Source organism: Crotalus tigris, unplaced genomic scaffold (assembly GCF_016545835.1).
Source record: "Crotalus tigris isolate CLP2741 ecotype Arizona unplaced genomic scaffold, ASM1654583v1 scf7180000018055.714482, whole genome shotgun sequence".
Taxonomy (NCBI): domain Eukaryota; kingdom Metazoa; phylum Chordata; class Lepidosauria; order Squamata; family Viperidae; genus Crotalus; species Crotalus tigris.
In genome coordinates, this window is record NW_024096798.1 from 93,643 (window position 1) to 113,023 (window position 19,381).

A 19,381-nucleotide genomic window follows, 5' to 3' on the forward strand; every position below is an offset into this window, starting at 1 on the left:
CTCGGGTAAGCTTACACCTTTTCTTTTTTGATGTAAGGCATCCCACCCTCGTCGCCAGTGTTGAGTCCTTCGCGAAATAGCAAGACACGAGAAGCAGTTGTAGTTCTCAGGAACTCTTTATTCTTTTGTTCAGCTTACAGTTAGAAGACACCGGCAACGCCCAAAACTCTCGGCCTCTTTTATAGGCCTTTCCCGGGTCAATCTGCAACTTTTGGCGCGCCAGCACTTGCGCATGCGCACAAGTACTGGCGACAGCCTGTCTGGTCCCGGGCAGCTTGCTCCTGCCCGGGACCGTTTGCAATGCCCCAAGCCTGCTTGCACAGGCTCAGGACATAACATGAATGGTCCAGGTTTATACTCCACTGAGAAAGCTTATGCTCCCAAGGACTTGTACTGTATGTTTTCCATTTTTGCTTTACGTGCCCTAAAAACAGCTATATTGTTAGAAGAATGTACCATTTCAATGCTCGTCTTCTGAGCAAATTTAAAAACATTTTCTCCAATAGCAGGAAAAATGCAAAGATTCCCAAAAGAGCAAGGGCTTTTGTGTGAGACTACTGTGGCCAGAAGAGAATAGTAGGTCAGGAAGGAAAACTCAATTCCTAACTAGATGATGTAGCGCACTGTGGCGGATGCAGGACTGGCAGCTAAATACTGGGGAGAAACAGTTATGAGAGGCAATTATAGGTGCTGTAGAATAGGCTCCCAACCAAACTCACTAAAGCAACAACTGAAGTACTACACCCTGGAAAAAAGCCTAGGCTGTGGGAAATAAAAGTGGACCTTTCTAAAGCTTATGCAGGTGTGTCAAAATAAAAGAGAATCAACTCAGTTGTAGAAGCAGGAAGCACTGAGGGTTTGTTAGTCGCAATAGTAAAAGAGGTGCAGGATCCTGAATGGTAGTAAGCAAACTATTGAAAAATATAGCATTGGTTATTTTGATGCAAGGGAAAGAAATTAATTTTAAGTGGTAGGATGCTGTTTCCTATCTCCAATTGAATGGCAACCAGACACCCTAAGCCAGAGGTCACCAACCTTTCTTGGTTGACAGACCAGAGAGAAAGGGAGGTGGAAGCATTTTACACATGCATGTGTGCACGGGGCCGTGAGCATGCACATGATGCAAATGGGGTGGGGCTAACACTTGCGTGATACTTGTTAGTCTTGTCCCATTCTTGCATGGAACAGCATACCATTTCTGCACATGGCACACCCATTTTTGCGCCATGCAGCATGGCAGCGATGGCCCATTTTTGCACCCCACTGTGTGGCAGTGTTCCATTTTTCTTGCCTTGTGGTGCGGCAGCAGCACGTTTTTGCACCCTCTGGCACAGTGGTGTCCCACTTTTGCGCCCTACAGTGTGGCGGCAACCCATTTTTGTGCCCCATGGGGTGGCGGCATCCCATTTTCGCGGCCCAAGGTGCAGCATTCTGTTTTTGCACCCCATGGCTAACGCAAGTGGGGTGTGTGCACGCACATGTGCATGCGCTGGCCAGCAGAGGTTGGGGACCCCTGCCCTAAGCTTAAAAAGTAATTCTCATTCATACCCAGACCTCAACCAGGGATAATAATCAGAAGAGGAAACTGAGGCTAAAGCAATGATTTCCACCCTGAATACTTTTCTATATTACAAGAGGGAGCAAGTGGAAGAACTTTAGATGTGGATGGATGTCAGTCACTGAATCAGATAAAAGAAAAATGCTAGAATAGAATAGAATAGAATAGAATAGAATAGAATAGAATAGAATAGAATAGAATAGAATAGAATAAGAAATGGAATAAGGAATAGAATAGAATAGAATAGAATAGAATAGAATAGAATAGAAATGGAATGGAACGGAATAGAATAGAATAGAACAGAGTAGAATAAGAAATGGAATGGAATAGAATAAGGAATGGAATAGAATAAGAAATGGAATGGAATGGAATAAGAAATGGAATGGAATAGAATAAGAAATGGAATGGAATGGAATAAGAAATGGAATGGAATAGAATAGAATAGAATAGAATAGAATAGAATAGAATAGAGCTGGAAGGGACCTTGGAGGTCTTCTAGTCCAGCCCCCTGCTCAAGCAGGAGGACCTATACCATCTCAGACAGATGATTGTCTAGTCTCCTTTTAACAGCTTCCAGCAATGGAGCGCCCATGATTTCTGGAGGCAAGGCGTCACTATCAGGAAGTTTCTCCTTAATTCCAGGTTGCTTCTCTCTTTGATCAACTTCCAACCATTGTTTCTTGTCCTTCCCTTTGGTGAACAACCTTATCCCCTTATCCTCTTCTTTGTGGCAACCCCTCAGATAATGGAATATTGCTATCGTGTCTCCCCTATTTCTTTTCTTTAGACTGGCCAACCCAAGTTCCGCAGCCGTTCTTCACATATTTTGGTCTCCAGGCCTTTGATCCTCTTAGTTGCTCTTCTCTGAATTTTTTCCAGACTCTCAATATCTTTTTTTTGTGATATGATGACCAAAATTGGCTGCAGTGTTTGAGGTGTGGTCTCACTTAGGGCTTTATAAAGTGGTACTAGTACTTCGCGTGATCTTGATTCTTTGCCTCTGTTTATACAACCCAGGATTGTAATAGCTTTTTGGGTTGCTGCTGCATACGGCTGGCTCATAGTTACGTGATCGTCGACCAGGACTCCAAGGTCCCTCTCACAGCTTTCTGCCTCCAAGCCAGGTCTTGCCCAATCTGTATTTGTTCCTTTGCTTTTCTCCACATTGAAACTCATTTTGTTGGATAGGGCCCATTATTCGAGCTTGTCAAGATCTTTTTGGATCCTGAGTTTGTCTTCTGGGGTGTTGGCTACTCCTGACAGTTTGGTGTCATCTGCAAATTGGATAAGTTCCCTTTCAATTCCTTCATCTAAGTTGTTTATGAAGATATTGAAGAGTACTGGGCCTAAGATGGAATCTTGCAGTACCCCACTGCTTACTTCTCTCCATGTGGATGTAGTGCCATTCTTTTCGTGTCTATTCTTTCCTCTGCACTGAAGGCTTATTCCCAGCTAGAGAAAGGATTAATTGTGAGAGAAATTTCTTCTCACAATAACATTAATCAAATAACTGCTGCAACTCACACCACAGATTTTATTATAATGGTTTCAATATTAAACTAAATACTTACTATTAAAATTGCCATTATGCTGTAACTACATAAGGAAAAAAAAATCCAGAATTTGGAAAAAAAAAAAAAACCAGCACCACATATTATACTACACACAGAAATTTACTTAGGTAAGAGTTAGACAACAACTCTGTTATTCTCTATTCTGTATCTCAGAAAAGAAGAAAAATGAATGTGGAGGTATACTTTTCTGCAAGAATTATTTCATGTAATTGCCATGAAAAGAGATTCTGAATAGGAAATAAGCTAGAGTGTAAAATCCTGAGAGCAACAAAAAGTTATTAGGATTCATTGATGGAACATTGAAAATTAGTGTGCAAAAACAACAAGCTAGCAATACATTCTCTAGATTGTGTGTCTCTGTTTGTTTTGGTTTTGCAATCTCACCTGCCGTGCCAAAGTAATATTTTTAGTTCTTATGCAAGCAGTAATATAAGGATGTCATGAGATCCCGGGCTGCTTGTCTTTCAGATAATATATGTTGTTCAAGATAATATATTATGCTTACTGTTCCTTTAAAAACAAGGTATTGAAAGAACTTATTCTGTCTTAGATTGTATCCAGCATAACTAATCTATTAGTTATGAAAGGTAATGGTGTGGTTAGGTGATCAGTCTCTTCCTAACCCAGCTTATAGGTCAAATAAGAATAAAATTTATTGATGACCTCTGTCCATCTCATGCTTGGAGTACTGCAATGTCCTCTACATGGGGCTACTCTTGAAAAATATTCAGAAGCTTCAGTTCTTGGGGCTCCTAGGGTGGCCCGCTGCTGTTTGGCAAGCTGCATGGCTGTTAATTCAGAGTGGTGCAAATTCATTGCAGAAGTCAAGAGAGAACTAATAAGCTGGTCCAATAATCAAGCAGCAAACACAGGAGCACGAATCACAAGCTAGAATTCCAAGCAGTTGATTCCAGCCAGGCCTGAAGGCAAAGCAGATATATAAATCTGCATTCAGGCAGCTGGCTGCAATTACTCAAGCCTGTAGCTTACCTGTAGTAAATAACTCAGCTCCATAGTAACTTTGTCTGCATCTGTGTGTCTGTAACCTGACACAGAACAAAAGTGGATAATTGAATTACCAACCTGGTTCAAATTCTTTTCTCTTCAAAACAACATACCTTATTAGTGAAAGTTAAAAACTGTGGAAGGCAGTAGAAATTTGCCCTGAAGAATAAAATAGAGTGGGAGTCAGATACTCTAGCAACCAGAATAAATACAATATCTACCAACTGGCTCATATTTCCCTCAGTATCAATAGTGCCCATCTTTTGAGTGAGTTTTAAATGTGTATTTAATTAGGCTTGCCAATGAATGTTGCCATGATTTTTTTGATTGTTGTTTAAAACCCATTGCCTTAGAATGAGTCCTACTGCTTGATTTGGAATCAAATTACCCAAGTGCCCATTTTATGTACAGAATAAAGCAGTTAAATATATTTCCTCTGTTTAATTGCCTTTGCATGCCAGGCACAGTGAAACTCAGGGTTTCCCGAGACAACGCATGGCTAATATTCCTCCTAAAATTAATAATTTTATAAATAATTATATCCCAGTGTGGAAGAAATTTCAAAGCCACAACAGGGATGACCTTGGAGCAACCCACTCTTTGCAGAATACCTTCCTGCTACTTTATTGTCAACATTAACAACCTGTGGATTTGCCTCAGCACTGAATAGAATAAAACACAGCTGGAAGGGACCTTGGAGGTCTTCTAGTCCAGCCCCCTTCTCAAGCAGGAGAACCTATACCATCTCAGACAAGTAGCTATCCAGTCTCTTCTTCTTCAAAACCTCCAGTGATGGAGTGCCCACAATGTCTGAAGGCAAGCTGTTCCACTGGTTAATTGTCCTCACTGTCAGGAGGTTTCTCCTTAATTCCAAGTTGCTTCTCTCTTTGATCAGTTTCCAACCATTGTTTCTTGTCCTGCCCTCTGGTGCTCTGGAGAATAATTTGACCTCCTCTTCTTTGTGGCAGTCCCTCAAATACTGGAATATTGCTATCATGTTCCCCACCCCCAGTCCTTCTTTTCTTTAGACTAGCCAAACCCAAGTCCTGGAGCCGTTCTTCATATATTTTAGTGTCCAGACCCCTGATCATCTTAGTTGCTCTTCTCTGCACTTTTTCCAAACTCTCAACGTCTATTTTGTGATATGTTGACCAAAATTGGTTGCAGTGTTCCAGGTGTGGTCTTACTAAGGTTTTATAAAGCAGTACTAATACTTCACATGATCTTGATTCTATGCCTCTGTTTATACAACCCAGGATTGTATTAGCTTTTTTGGCTGCTGCTGCACATTGCTGGCTCATAGTCAAGTGATCGTCCACTAGGGGTAAGTTGTTTTTGGATGATAAGTTGAAAAGTTTGATTCACTTTTCCAACTCTCCAGCATCTGCACCAATGTTTGTTTGTTTTTTAATCTCTGAGGGAGATGGTTTGTTAGGATGGTGCATGACCACGGACCTCTAACCTATGGGAGTGTTAGGGGTCACTGTGTTAGGGCCTGCTACGTCACATCTCCTGGGTCACCTCTGGGAATGCTGGGAAAACATTATTTTCAGGGGAAAAGTAACCTGGGAGCAAATATATCTCTCATTCCAGACAGATGCTCTTTATTTCATTCCCCTGCTGTTGATTTTTATGGCCAAATGTTTTTTTTTATTCATCCCCTTTTCTTTGTTCCCCTTTTGTGAGGGGCAGAGCAGGCCGAGAGGTCACCTGTTGGCCTTTCCTTCCCTTGGTGTCACCTGGGTGACTAGTGAGGCTCCCAGAGAGCAGGGAAGCTACATATCACCTGCTGTTCCCCAGAGGGCTCGGAGCCCTTTCTTCTTCCCCTCAGCTGTGTCTTCAGCTGAGGAGCTGCTCCCATTTCCTCAGTCCTCTGGGAGGCAGCATGGCCAAGATGGAGGAGGAGAGAAACCCTCTGTCTGGAAAGGCCTCCCTCGTACAACCTGGCCCCTTTTCCTGGGGGAAGAAGCCAGGGGTCCTTATGTCCTCTGGCTCTGATGCACAAGAGGGAAGCTATCTTGCTTCCTTCTGCCAGAAATCCAATAAGAGGGAGGTTTTCTTGGCTCTGATGTTGCTCCCACTTTGGTCTCTGGCCAGAGAAGCAGGATCAGGACTGGCACAGTTGCATTTCACAGTGAGATGCAAACATGGATGCTGCAGCATTAATTCCCTTTCTTAATGTGTTGTCATTCCCCTCATGAAAGAACCCAAAGAAAGTAGGTGATATTAACATTCCCCATTGAAAGTAAAACACCACAAACACAAGAGCCCATTTTTTTCTCTTGTCAGCTTGGTTTCAAGGAGACCAAGCTTATAAAAATACCTCAGCAGCAGGCAGAAGCCTCAGCCTCATAATAAATTAACTAAAGACCTTTATTTGCCTTTGTCAGATTTATACCTGCCTTTTTTGTAAGAGCTTCCTTGGCTGAAAATCCCCCTGGCAGGTGATGCCACAGATGCCTGGTTTCCCCACTCCCAGCTCAGAGAGATGAACCACCCCACATTTCTCCAGGGAGCTTCTGTGACTGAGGGTGGACTCCCCACTCCAGCAGATTCATTATCGTATGGTTCAGTGTATTTTGGAGAGCCAGAAAATGAGTAATGTCAGTAATGAGCTTAATTAGTTATGTTGTGCAGCTGTGTGCTAGCTCAGGCCATTTACTTAGTTTATTATCCAAATCTGCCTGCTGTCATGGTTCTGATAGATGAAGCCCATCAACAGAACTTCAAGGCAAGAATTCTTCCTCAAAGAACATTTTATTCAGGAATCAAAATATCGGCACTATATAGTTGAACCCAAAACTAGTTTCCCTTCCCCTGATACAAAGTAACAAATTGCAATTCCCATCCCTAATAAATAGTCATAAATCACATTCTTCAATTAGCCTGAAACTGCGGGCTTTCTCCCCAGCTCCTCAGCCCGCCAAAACGTTATCAATTCGTCCTTGGGTTCCCACAAATCAGCATGTATTGTTAGGGCTAGCTGAGCTCAAGCATTCATCCCAACCCCCCTTCTGCACCTGATTTCTAAATAGAAGAAAAAGCATGTTAAAAGCAAAGAGAAATGGCTGCGATTTTCATCAGTTGTCAGAGCAGGAAACATCCAATGTTTACAGCATTGACATTTGCTGAATTATAAGCTAACTGAACAGATAGAATTTGCAATGCAACCAGCCACATGCAGTCAAGATTAGCATATTTGCAAATGGATCCACTGAAGGAGGAATCAGTGTTGGTATTTAAATGTCATATAGTTGCCCTGCAGATTATGATCCCACAGGTTGTTGTCAGGTTTGGACCTTTCATTTAGTGATTGCGTGAAGTTGTGACAGTGCCGAATGAATGGTACTTATTATGGGTCATTGAAGCTAAAGCTCTTGCTCTTGCAGTGTCCTGTTTTCACACAATTGTGATTTTCAACATTTTCTGCCAGCTTCCCACAAGCCAATCAATGGGGAAGCTGGTAGGAAATCATATTTATATGATGTAGTCATGAGAAATCATATGTCACAACTGTGTCAACCTGTGACCCCAATTTTGGCTTCAATTCCCAGGGAATACTATGTTCATCTTTTCAATACTGGTGTGACAAAGACTTGAAATAGAAAAAGACAGTAAGATCTATAGAACTCAATAAACATTTAGTCATTTTTCCCTTCTATGGGTTCTGGAGCGAGGAACAGCACAGATCTTAAAAGGAAAGGGATGCAGAGTTATTCCTAGTACTGGTTCTTTACTGAGCTTCTCCACTCCTTCTGGGGGTTGCAACCTAAATGCCCTCAGTAGGCTGGTGAACATAATGAAGACCTGAATCCTTGCAAAGAGTTCCCCCACGCAGCTCCGATCACCTACAGTGAAGATAAAATAAAAACACAAAAACAGTAGTGGCAACCTTTACTGCCTATTCATTGACCATTTACGATATTTAACAACAATCTAAAAAAGGTATCTCAAACTGGTGGAGCAAGGTCTCCTTCATTCACAAAGCCCATACCAATTAACAGAATAGTTATGAGTGAATAGTTATAATAAATTTCATAAAACGAAGATGTATCAGTTCAAACCTAATGCTCACCTAGTCGGAGCTTCTGTTTCTATTGTGGAAATTAGATGTTGATGGGAAGACACCAGCAGGAACTGATTAGTGCAATTCTATATTAATAACCATTTTTGTAGCCACTGTTCTCTTTTTTACTCATTTACTCATTAACATTCATTAGAATAGTTGACATGACAGAACTATCTTAGGCTTAGAGTTTTCCAGGATCTGGTTCCTCTTTCACACCCTGTCAGGAGAAACCCCCTAACCAAGACTAGCACTTCTGCCTGAAGAAAGAGGAAGGAGGCTTTATCCACATTTTAACATGCTTCAGCAGATGCACTGCTTTTTATTTTTCTCAAATCTCTTTCCCAACAAGTTTTAGCAATCCCATATATGGTTTTGTATCTGCACATTTTCTAACAATGAAAAGAAGGGCTACGTGTAAGGAAGCAGTTGTAGGATAGAGTCACCTTGCAGGGGAAATGGGTGGCATAAATAAATAAATATACAAACAAACAAACAAATTTCTAATAATTAAGAGCAGATGGTTGGATTAGCTTCCCTAAAAACAGTAATTCATACATTTTTATTGCTTTACAGAACTCTTTTTATCCCCAATGGGTTGCCATTCTTCCCCACACCTCAGCATACAGGATAAGAAGGATCCCATCTTATATCTATGATTTGAGCAGCTTCCTCTAATTCTTCCTCGGACCTTTCCTCTGACTCAACCCAGTGTCCGCTTCTAAATCAGTGTCTTTGGATATCAGATCCCATCAACCCTTGACTCAGGATGGTGAGGTGTGACAGTGGTGACTGCGGTACATCAGATGCTGCTTCCCCAACTGTAGTAAATATACAAGGGAGCCCTTATTTCTTAATCAACTTACCTTTTTCTCTCTTTTCTTCAAGCTGGGACCATTTTTTTAAAACAAAAATTGAGAGGAAGCATGCAGTCCAGGGCCTCTGCAGAATGATCCTTTGGACCCTCTACGGATGTATTTCTGCCCTTTTTTAACCCTGCCAGATGGTCTGGGGGTGAAGGTGGAGGATCCATAAGATAAGGAGTCCTGGGGCCTCATTTTTTGGAGAGCCTCTCTGGGACCTTCGTCTCATCTTAGGATTACTAACCTCAAAATTTGACCACACAACTCACTGACTGGAGCTAATATAGCTGTGTGCAGTTTTAGTTAGGTTAATCTAACACCAGGAGAATTGCATCACTAAATGTTTCTTTCGGTTTCCATGCTACACAGTTCTCCCCCCCCCCCCATTGATCCAGTTACGTATAGTGGAAAAGAAGCTTCTTAATTTATCTTCCCCCAAATCCCCAGTAGATATAGACTAAATGTTATTTTGCCCTTTAACCTACGCACTTTCAAATGCAATCTCTTTCCTTACAAGCAAAAGAAACCTACACATTTTTTTTCTTTTTGCAAACGAGAAAGAAACCGACATATTACCTGCTCCAAATGGCATAAATGCTTCTTTAATGACAAAATGTCCTTCTTTGTCCAAAAAATGGTTGGGGTTGAATTTTTCAGGCGTCTCCCATTGTTCAGGATCAAGGAGAACAGAGCGCAGGTCTGGTAAAATCATAGCTCCCTAAAATGAAGAAAGAAAGAAATGGAAACATCTGCACCAGTGGCCCCCAACCTTTTGGGCACTAAGGACTGGTTCTGTGAAGAGAGGTTTTTCCATGGATTGGAGGGGGCCTGGTTTCACATGCTGCCTGCATCCCGTAGATGGGACTTTCCTTGTTTGAGTAGCCCTGTTTCTGGCATGCCATGGACTGGTGCTGGTCCATGGACCCCTGATCTAGACAATCTCATTTGTTTCTGGATATTCTATTTCTTTCCCTTGCCTGTTTCAGGTATATATTTAGGTACTAGCTGTACCTGGCCATGCATTGCTGTGGCTCAGTCTGGTTAAATGGAAAAGAAACAAAAGAGAAAGCGCACGTAGTGTGTGTTGCTTTTACGTCCTACAGATGGTGCTGTTTTTGAAAAAAAAAGTTTTTACCTGTCACAGGTGTGACATCTATATAATATAGGTATATAAAAACACACGCATATTCAAATGCAATGTTGTGTCAAAATTTCAAAGCAATTGGTGAAGAACTTTCGGAGATTTAAGATTTTCAACAAATGAATATTTACATTTTTATTTATATAGATATTCAGGTAGTCAATTTTTTTGTAGTGGTTAAGGTGCTAGCCTGGAAAAACCAGGAGACTATGAGTTCTAGTCCCAGTTAAGGCAGGAAAACTGGTTGGATGACTCTCTATCAACCCAAACCATCTCACAGGGTTGTTGTTGTGGGAAAAATAGGAGGAAAGAATATTATGTATTGAGTTATTTATAATGAAGGTGGGATAAAAATCCAATCTAATATTAATAAAATACTTCAAGCACTACCTGTGCTTAATCTGCAGGCTACTTCTGCCACCTCCCTTTTATTTATTAAGTTGTACCCTGCATTTATTATTTTTAGAAATCACTAATCTGTCTTTTTGCTTTGACTCCCATCTCTTCTCTTCATGGAAGCAGCTGAGAGGCAAATGGCGACTGTGAACAAGCCAGGTTATCCTTCATTGAGATAACTCATTTCTCAAAGTCTTGTGTGGTAGTGCTAACTTTCCCAATGAAAGTCACAAACGCAAAGTCTACTTGAGTTCATTCTGAGAAGCCCAGCCTACAGCAAATACAAGCAGTCATTTATGCATATGTGTCAAAACAAAAGAGAGCCAACACAGTTGTAGAAGCAGGAAGCATTGATGGTTTGATACAATAGTGAAAGAAGCGAACAGCAAGCAAACAGCATAAGTTTAAAAAGTAATCCTCATTCACACCTAGACATCAGCTAGAAATAATAATCAGAAGGGGAAACTGAGGCCCAGAAAATGATTTCCACTATGAATGCTATTCTATATTACCAAGAGGGATGTGAATCACTAAATCATGCATATGAAAAAAAACTGCAAAGGAGAAGACTTAAGCATTTAATAAAAATAAGCATTAGAGGACAGGCTGCTTAAAAAATGGCCAGCACCTGCACTTCTGCTGTCCCTTTAAGATCTCTCCCTAGCCAAAATAGCAACTGTTCGCTATAAAAGTTGAGCAGAGAGGCAGGGAAGTGTGGTGTGTTTGTCTGTGGAAATAAAGCAGCCTGAAGTAGCCTAAAACAGGCAGAAAGATATTCTCCAGTAGTAGGACTCACAAGGTGCAAGTTGAGAGCAATAGGAGGATGTGCAGTAGTAGTGGGGAAGAGTGGAGTAGTGAGTAGTGAGTGCTGGCCTTTGAGTGTTTGTCTGTGTATTGCCTAGGACTTATGTTGTTGGGTTGACTGTCTTGTGTTATGGAGCCCACTGAGTTGGGTATACTTAAAAGAACCATGATAATAAGGCATCGAAACTTCTCAGGTGAGCTACTGGAAGAAAGCTTTGAGTTGGAAGTTGGCCTAGTGTGATAAACCAGAAGTCTGACAAAGCCAGCATTCATACATTCTTCCTTGAAAGACATGCTTAGCATAGCAGCAAGTGGATCACTTTGATTCAAACACTGCATTCCAACAAAGTTTTAGCAAAGAGTGGAAGTTCAACAGGGCATCCATATACAGATCCAGCTCTTAAAAGATGATTAGGGGGCTAGAGGCTAAAATGTATGATGTATGATGAATAGTGGCAGAACTGGCTGTGTCTAGTCTAAGAGAGAAGGACTAGATATGACATGATAGCAGTCTTTCAATATTCAAGGGACTGTCAACCTCTTCTTCAAAGCACCCAATGGCAGGACAAGAAACTTATCAAAGAGAGATTCAATCTAGAACTAAGAAATGTCCTGACAGTGAGAACAATTGAACAGTTAAATTATTGTTTTCACTGGGGGTTTTGGGATATCCATCAGGTTTTTAAGAAGAGATTGGATAGTCATTTATCCAGAATGATACAGGGTCTCCTGTCCGAGGAGGGGAATTGGAAGAGAAGACCTCTAATGTCCCTTCCAACTCTGTTATTCTGTACTGTTATACTTGGAATTCAGAAAGATTCATACCTTGGGAATGAGAAATCCATTGAGGTAAACATCCTTCACACATTTTCTTGGTATTCCAAAGAATGTGATGTATTTGCTTCGTATAATCTCATGAATCACAGCATTGGTGTAGGGCAGATTCTTCCGATCTCCATAACAGATGGAGTGAGATGGATCCAAACTGTTTCTATCTCCTTGTAGACCTTGTCTGAGAAAAAGGGTAAGAAAGTAACTGTTATTGAAGAACTTTTAAGTTATCTCAGAAAATAAGATGAATGTGGAGAGATACTTTTCCACCTGAATTATTTCATGTGGTTGCCCTTTAAGAGATTTTGAATAGTAAGTCAGCTGGAGTATAAAATTCTGAGAGCAGGAAAGGATTATTTGCACTCATTGATGGAACTGAAAATAAATGTGTAAAAACTACCACCACCACCACCATCTAGCAGTCCACTCTCTGGATTGGCTGCCTCCCAGAGGTCTGGATGTATCTCACTCTGAGGAAAGCTCTAAATAATTTGGTTTTTCTTCAGATCATATAAATCCTAACCTCTAATGAAGTTTGTTTTGTGTCTGCAGACCTTACATCTGCCATTCCTTCAGTCCTTCATGAAAACAGCAATACAAGGATGTTTGAGGTCCTGGTTGTTTGTCTTTTAGATTTCTTTTTCTTGCTCAAGACAGTATATTATGCTTACTGCCCCTTTAAAAACAGGGTATTGAAAGAGCTGCTTCTGTCCTAGATCACTGCATCAGACTGTGAATTGAATTGAAAATTAACAACAACAACAGTTGATGACCTGTTGAGAAGAGCTTGAAGTTGAAATCACCTCTATTATTCATACTTTTAATGGTGCCACTAATAAGCATTTTGAACAAAAGAAACTGTGGTTATGGATTGGTTAAAAAGGGTTGAACATTTCCCATTTGCTCTATATCAGGGATGTCAAACTCACAATGTCATGTGATGCATGATGATGTATCGTGACTTTTTCCCCATTGCCGGAGCTGGGGTGGATGCGGTTTCGGCATGCCGGTGGTTTGACACCCCTGCCCTACATGGATGATTTAAAACTGTTTGGAAATGAACTTGATAATGAAGAGTTGATAAAAGCAGTAACATCAGAAGAGTATTTAGGAATTTTGTTAAGTCTCTGACTTCTTGCACAACCCAGTCAAGGAAGTTGCTTCAACACAATACATAAAACAACAGAAACTCCAGAATCTCTTGCGATCAAAGCTAAGTGGAGGAAATATTATAAATTAATCCCTGGGCAGTGCCTGTAATATGATACTCAGATGGAATAATTGACTGAATTCAGCTAAAACATCATAATTTCGATCAAGAGATTAGAAAACTAATAATTATGTACCATGCTCTGCACCCACAAAGTGATATTGATCAATTGTACTTGCCTAGATCTCAGGGTGGCAGAGGACTCTTACAGGTTAAACAAACTGTGGAAGAGGAAAAAACATGGCTTAAATGACTACATTAAAAAAGCAAAAGAACCTCAGCTGAAGGAGGTGATTAAGGGAAACCTCTTGACAATAGTGAGCTTGGAAGCAGAATATCGAAAGAAAACAATTGAGCATCTAGTTTCTAACAGGAAAAAGAAGTCTAAGCACAGTCAATACCTGAAGGACATTGAAGGAAAGATAGATACAAAGCTAACATGGGGATAGTTGAGATAGGGGTGCTGAAGAAAGAAACTGAAAGCTTCATTTTAATTGCCTAAGAACTAATTAGCCCTGCGGACCAATTCCAAATTCAACATGTCAATAATGAGAGCAAATATCGTTTATGCAACAAGGCAGATGAAAGAGTGGATCACTTTATCACTGGCTGGAGCAAAATCTCACAAACTGATTATTTACAACAGCAGGATCGAATTGCCGAAATCATACACTGGAAGCTTTGCCAGCAATTTGGATTCGAATGCAGCAAAAATTACTGGGAACACCAAGTTGACAAAGTTCTTGAAAATGAACAGGTCAAGATCTTGTAGGACTTTTGAATCCAAACAGATGGACCTTCTGATTCACAACATGCCTGACATCACTATTGTGGAAAAGAAAAAAAGTCTGTTTCATTGATATTGCAATACCAGGTGATGCACGAATTGAAGAGAAACAACTAGAAAAAAGAAGGAAATACCACAATCTGCAAATTGAAATTGAACGATTGTTCTTACTTGGAACTGCCTATATACTCAGACATCACCTTAACAGCTTTTAGATCCTTGATTAGGACTTCAACTGTTAAGTTTTTACTAGTCCCAGACTGTGAATCAAATTGAAGATTAAATCAATAATAATAATAATAATAATAATAATAATAATAATAGTAGTAGTAGTAGTAGTAGTAGTAATAGTAGTAGTAGTAGTAATTGTAGTAGTAGTATGTAGTAGTATGTGGCAGTGCCTGGAGACAGAGAATAGAAGAGAAAGAAGTGGAGAAAATAAAAAAATACAAAGACCTACAAATAGAAATAGAATGACTATGGCAAAGGCAAACAAGGGTAGTACCAATAATAATATGTGCCTTGGGTGCAATCCCAAATCAATTGGAGCACCACTTGAACAGAATTGGCATTGACAAATTCACCATCAGTCAATTGCAAAATGCGGCCTTACTAGGAACAGCTTCCGTCCTGCGATGATATCTGTAATACCATCAATTCAAACATCCACATCTGCCTATTCCAGGTTCTTGGTAAAAACTTGATAGGTAGACAAAAATGCCAAATCCAGTCTGAACATCTGGCTGACTTTGCAATGAATAATAATAATAATAATAATAATAATAATGACATTCAACAAAAGACCAAGGATGCTACATTGGTTATTAAATAACAGCAGTTTAGAACAGTTTACTATGAATCTGCTTCAGTTTTCCAAGCTTTTTACTATTCTCAGGATGATCAGTATGTTCCTGCTGCAATACAGATAGTCCCTATCCACAACTGGCACCAAAATTTCCATTGTTAAGAAAGTTGATTTTTAAGTGATTTTCACTCAATTTTCTAATCTTTTTTGCCATTGTTGTTAAGCAAATAATTGCAGTTGTTATCAGAAACCACCAACACATTAACATAGCCACATGGCATCCAACAGTACACAAATCAACTAAAACACTCATAAACATATTAAGTAAACTAAAAGTTCCAGCAGCCCAAGGGAAAAAAACTGGAGTAATCTACCACATACAGTGTAAAGATGTAACAGTCACTATGTAGGAAAAACAGGCAGAAGATTAGCAGAATGCATCCATGAACATCAACTAGCAGTCAGAAGATATAATTAAAACTCCTTAATTTCACAACACAGGAAATTAAAACTCCTTAATTTCACATCACAACTGAAAGCAGAGACTTTGGGGGGGGGGGATTGGGGAAAAACATGGAACTTTGTTTTTATATATGAAAGCTGCAACAAGATCAAAGGTACAATTTAAATTTTGACAATTTAAATGATCACATCATCATCATCGTCATCATCATCATAATGTTGGAAGGGACCTTGAAGTTCATCTAGTTGAACCCCCTGCTCAGGCAGGAAACCCTATACCATTTCAGACAAATGGTTGTCCAGTCTCTTCTTAAAAACTTCCAGTGTTGGAGCATCCACAACTTCTGGAGGGAAGCTGTTCCACTGATTAATTTTTCTAATAGTCAGGAAGTTTCTCCTTCGTTCTAGGTTGCTTCTCTCCTTGATTAGTTTCCATCCATTGCTTCTTATCCTGCCTTCAGGTGCTTTGGAGAATAGCTTGATTCCTTCTTCTTTGTGGCAACCCCTGAGATTTTGGAAGACTGCTGTCATGTCACCCCTGGTCCTTCTCTTCATTCTTGATGCAGTTATATCTTTGATCTTGTTGTGACAATTTAATTTGTTAAAATAATTCAAATTTATTCACAGGTTAAAAGGAAAATACTTTGCCTCTTTACGTTTCCTCAGATAGTCATTGAATCTTGCCTTCTGGAACTAAATCATGATACATACCGTCCGCCATTTTTTCCAGTTGGCAGAGCAGGGCTATTTTGAAGCTTAGGCTGCAACTAGATGCACAGATGTTCTCTCACTGAAAATAATGATGTACATTGATCAGGTTTATTCAGACATTTGGAGCTGCTTTAGATGATTTTGTCAGAAGAATGACTGCTGATCAACAAATTTGTAAGGTGTGACTAGGAAGATTGCACTTTCATCCGTACATAGCAGAATTTCAGTTCTGTGCCTGGGTTATGTGCTGGATGTCTTGATCAGCTAACTTTGAAAAAAACAAAAACAAACATAAATTCAATTTATTATCCCAGCTAGCCTTCACATTCTTACAGGTTCAAAAATTCACTCTCAGCTCTTTTGGACTAATTGGTAATGGCTTAATTCAGACACAGAGAATTTCCTGCACAATTACTTGAAAAGCCTACAAATGGAAATAATTGCAAAGTAACATCCTTCAAATCAGGTAACATCTTGATTTGTAAAATTCCCCAGTAGCATCAGTGACCATCCTGAATGCTTGCAGCTGTTACAGCTTCCATGCCCATCCAATCATCTTAGAAATAAAGTATCTGCAAACCATAATCCTTACATCTCCTAGGAGCTTTGGACAATTCCTTTTTTTTCTCTCAACAATGTCAGCAGTGTAAAAAAAAATTGCAATGTTGCAGTCTTCTCTCCCTTCCTCACCACTGTCTGAGCCTCCTTCCTTGCTAGAAAAAACATGTGGATGTTAATCTTTGAAGAGAAGGAAGTGGCTGCTTTGCTGCCTCATCAGGCATGTAACTATAGCATTGATTAGCTACCAGGAGCTGAGATCCCAGCTAAACAAAATTCAACAATATAATGTCAAGTTTGCATTAAATAAAAATCAGGGAAAAATCACCTCAGTGAGAAATCCTCCTTCTTGGGTCTTTCTAAAATATTCACATATTATGCATTTGATTAATTGGAGTATTTTGGGACTGAGCTTGGTTGTTTTGTTGAAGATTTTTCATTACCCAACCAGATAACATCAAGAGTGCATTCGTTGCAGATCCTTAATGTGGTATTGTAAATGCTACCCATTTGGTTAATTTATGTTTCAACTTGTAGATTACACAACCCCCAAAAAGGCTGAGCAGGTGCACAATTATGCAATGTACCTAGTTAAGCTCACTACTGATATTATCCATTTTCTGGCTTTCCGAAATCCACTGAGCCATAAGATAATGAATGTGAAGGTGTGGCGACCCCACCCTCAGCCACAGAAGCTCCTTGCAGCCGCTCCCTCTGAGCCCCAGAGTCAGGGTGGTATGGCGGTGAAGATGTGGGAATGGGAATGGAGTGATCAGGGATCTGGGGCATCACCTGCCAGGGGAACTTTCGGCCACTGCCATCCTCTCTGCCCAGTCTACCTCGGAAGGTTATTGCTGTGATTAAAACGAAGAGAGGATCCCCAGGGAACCTCCTAGAAAAAAAATCTGACAAAGATAAATGAACGTTTTTAACCAAGTCATTATGAGGCTGAGGCTTCTTCCTGCTGCTGAGGCATTTTGACAGGATTGGGCTCCTCAGAACAGACTAACAGAAGGGGGAAAGGGGCTCTTAAGTTTGTGGTATTTGTCTTTCAATGGGGAGCGTGATTATCACCTACTTTCTTTGGATTCCTTTGTGGGCTGAATGACAACACATTAATAAGGGAACTTAAAGCTGCAGCACTGATGTTTGTATCTCAGTAGGAAATCCAAGTTGCTGGTCCTGATCCAAAAAGCCAGAGTGGGAGCAAGACCAAAGTCATGAAAACCACCCTCTTGTTGGATCTGAGGCAGTAGGAAACAAGACGGCCTCCCTCTGGTGCCTCAGAAGCCAGAGGAAGATCAGGGCCCTCAATGTCTTCCCCCAGTAAAGTGGGACAGGTTGTACAACGGAGGCCTTTCCAGCAAGAGGGTTTCTTTCCTCCTCCATCTTGCCTGTGCTGCCTCTCAGAGACACTGAGGAAATGGAAGCAGCTCCTCACCTCAGCTGGAGATATTGCTGAGGGGGAAATGGCAGGAAGAAGAAAGCTCTCTGGGGAATAATAATAACAGTAGTAGTAGTAGTAGTAGTAGTAGTAGTAGTAGTAATAATAAAAAAGTCTGGATAGTGGACGTGGCAGTGCCTGGAGATAGCAGAATAGAAGAGAAAGAGCTGGAGAAGATAACAAAATACAAAGACCTACAAATAGAAATAGAAAGACTGTGGCAAAAGCAAGCAAGGGTAGTACCAATAGTCATAGGCTCCTTGGGTGCAATCCCAAAACAACTGGAGCACCACTTGAACACCATTGGCATTGACAAATTCGCTATTAGTCAATTGCAAAAGGCGGCCTTATTAGGAACTGCTTCCATCCTGCGACGATATCTGTAATACCATCAAACATCCACATCTGCCTATCCCAGGTCCTGGGTAAGGACTCGATAGGTAGACAAAATGCCAAATCCAGTCTGAACATCTGACTGACTGTGCGATGATCCATAATAATAATAATAATAATAATAATAATAATAATCATGGTGGAAGTGACCTTGGAGGTCATCTAGTCCAACCCCCTGCTCAGGCAGGAAATGGCGGGAGACACACAACATTCCTGCTCTCTGGGAGCCTCACTTGTCATTCAAGCGATCCTGAAAGAGGGAAAGGCCACCGACCTCTTGGCTTTCTCTGTCCTTCACAAAAGGAGTGGAAAGACAAAAGGAAAAAAAAGATAATGTTCACATATTGCTATGTGAAACAGAATGTCAGAGTACACTTTTTAGCTTAGAAAAGAGCTTGTAGGTGCAACAACTAAAGGCCCAAATACCACCTCCCATGCCCTAGATGCCTTAAACAAGGAAATAAGGCAAGTCAGAGAAGCAACCCTCGAGAATAGAGCAGCTATTGATATTTATTGTTAAGGCACAATCATGGCTGTGAAGAATTCCATGGGCTTTGCTGTTTCAACCTATCTGACCAATCTGGACTAATTGAACAAGATATCAAACATTTAAAAGAACTAGCACAGAACATTGGACATAACCAATCATCCTGGGACCTTTCCTGGCTCTTCTCATGGTTACCATACTTTCATTGGTTGAAAATTCTCATCGCAAGCATAATCACAGTAATAATAGTAATAGTAATAATAATAATAATAATAACCATAACAAT

The 19,381-nt window shown here is 40.4% G+C and overlaps 1 long non-coding RNA gene across 1 annotated transcript; it reads right to left on the bottom strand.

The window, feature by feature from the left end:
• Positions 1 to 9,662: 9,662 nt before the first annotated feature.
• LOC120309696 lies at positions 9,663 to 16,445 on the bottom strand. The gene is made up of 3 exons (XR_005557158.1): positions 16,214 to 16,445; positions 12,233 to 12,419; positions 9,663 to 9,784 (listed from the first exon to the last, which is right to left on the bottom strand). It is a non-coding gene; the product is annotated as an uncharacterized LOC120309696 (long non-coding RNA).
• Positions 16,446 to 19,381: the final 2,936 nt, after the last annotated feature.